We start from the raw sequence: 2,934 nt of genomic DNA, 5'->3' as shown, positions 1-2,934 counted from the left end.
ACATTATTTACATTTGACAGATATTCGTCCTCATCTTGTTTGTTGTTAACACAACGTTTCGGCTGATATACCCTCCAGCCTTCGTCAGGTGTCTGGGGAAATTTCGAACCTGGGTTCTCATTCCTATCGATGTTACTATTATTATTATTATTATATTATTATTATTATTATTATTATTATTACTATTATTAATCAGGTCGCTGTCGTGAATCGAACTCGGAACCTTGGGGTTAGTAGCCCGAGTTCTTAACCACTACGCCATATGCCCGTGGGCAAGATGAGGACGAATATCCGTCAAATGTAAATAATGTAAATAATGTAAATAATTCCTCATCTCTTAAATATAGAACTGTATATATATATATATATATATATATCTGTCTCTCGTTGCTCACTTATATTCTACTTCCTCCTCTTCTTCTCCCTCTACCACTCTTTCTCTCCATGTGTCCAGCTACTAATTCTTTTCAATATCTTGGCCCCGCCAAGCACACACGAACATTCCTCGTCCCGTTTCATTCCAGTTCGTGCTTCACAGCGTTCAATATACACATACTTTTTCACGTCTGGCCGTATAGCCTTCTTTGTTTGTTTATTTCACTGTTTCGATTTCCTGTCTTGTTTTCTGTCCGCTACTACACTCCTCCATGGAACAAATTTAATTTGTGTCCGTGGGAAGAGCCATTGTAACGATGCGTCCTGCCCTAACTCTTCGAAACGCCAATGTTATAATGGTGGCAGCTGATGAAAGAAGTCTTCTCTATGTGGCCTGTGTGTTTTCTGTACCTTGTTTATCATTTCGTCCATGTTTTTTTGCAACGTCATGTACCCAGATATGCATGTAGATGAAGGTATGTACATACATGTTTCTATATATATGCATATACTCATATATTATATGTATGTATATATATGTGTGTGGACGCATGACCTAATGTCTAGAGTGTTGCTCTCACGATCGCGAGATCGCAGTTTGAATTCCAAGACCGAGTGGTACGTTGTGTTCTTGAGCAAGACACTTCATCTTACGTCGATCTGCGACCACTTCAACACTTGACGCGTGGTGCACCGTGCATCTGTCCAGGCAACGTCGGTTTGATGGAAAGAGTGAGTTAATGTTCTCAACACACATTTGATCACATTTAATCACTAAAAACAAATCATTTGTGCAAAGCATTGAGGAAAATATTTAGTTAACTCAATCTAAAATCTAGAATTAGCCCCCAGGTGTTAATTTCCTAAGCATTAATGTGAATCTTAATAATCTCGTTCATAGTTTACGTTTAGTTTTCTAAAATTTTAAATTTTTAATCACCTTTTGTTTTGAACTTGAAAAAGACAGACGTGCTGTCGAAATATTGTTCAACGAATAAAACGTTTATAAAATTGAATCGCGGTCTACGTCTTCACTTCGTGAAGAGTTACGTCAATCCCTTTTAAAATATAATAATAATAATAATAATAATAATAATAATAATAATAATAATAATAATAATAATAACAATAACAACAACAAAACATCGAAAACTACCTTAGGAATGAGTACCCAGGTTCGAAATTTCCTCAAGATACCTGATGAAGGTTGGAGGGTATATCAGCCGAAACGTTGTGTTAACACCCAAGATGAGGACAAATATCCGTCGAATGTAAATAATGTAAATAATAGAATTACATTTTTTGGAATATACAGGGAAAGCATTACATGTGAAAATATTATTACTGATGTATATGGAAAGGTATGTCCAAATAGGCACACACACACACACACACACACATACACATACACACATGCGGTTAAACAGACAGCAGACAGACAAACAGACAGGCAGATAGATAGATAGATAGATAGATAAATATAGATAGATATATTTATTTACAGCATATTCGAATATACATACACGAAGATATATAGATATATATGTAGATATAGATATGTATATATATGCGTGTGTGTGTGAGTCTGTGTGTGTGTCAATAAATATATATAGACACACATACCTATATGCACATGTATATATGTATATATATGCAAATACATATGTATATTATAAGCACATTATATATATATATATATATATTCTCTATATACATGTATTTATATTCATCCACATATATATACTCATACCCATATATGTATGTGTGTGTATATATGCATGTACATATAAACGTATATATACATATATGCACACAACCATACACACACACATACACACACACACACACACACACACACACACACACACACACACACACACACACACACACACACATATATATATATGAGAAATCTATGATCCACCCAAGTTAACAGACACGTTTAAGTACAGACACAGCAGGATTTTTTGAGTCATCCTGGCGAAGTCATACAACGTTGCAATGATGTCCGTCTCCTGTTGCCTCCTTCAATTGCAGGAAAATAGCTTGAAGCGTAGGCGAACAGTCTCACTCATATCACTGCTTCTAAGCTATCATTCTTTTGCGCATGCATATATGTATTTGTGCATATATATATACTCTTTTACTTGTTTCAGTCATTTGACTGCGGCCATGCTGGAGCACCGCCTTTTAGTCGAGCGCAAATCGACCCCAGGACTTATTCTTTGCAAGCCTAGTACTTATTCTATTGGTCTCTTTTGCCGAACCGCTAAGTTACGGGGACGTAAATACACCACCATCGGTTGTCAAGCGATGTTGGGGGGACAAACACAGACACACAAACATATACACACACATACATACATATATATACATATATACGACGGGCTTCTTTCAGTTTCTGTCTACCAAATCCACTCACAAGGCTTTGGTCGGCCCGAGGCTATAATAGAAGACACTTGCCGAAGGTGCCACGCAGTGGGACTGAACCCGGAACCATGTGGATGGTAAGCAAGCTACTTACCACACAGCCACTCCTGCGCCTAGGTAAAATATTTT

Source organism: Octopus bimaculoides, chromosome 25 (genome assembly GCF_001194135.2).
Source record: "Octopus bimaculoides isolate UCB-OBI-ISO-001 chromosome 25, ASM119413v2, whole genome shotgun sequence".
NCBI classification, from domain to species: domain Eukaryota; kingdom Metazoa; phylum Mollusca; class Cephalopoda; order Octopoda; family Octopodidae; genus Octopus; species Octopus bimaculoides.
The sequence above is the reverse complement of the archived record's forward strand: the minus strand, read 5'-3'. Positions refer to the sequence as shown.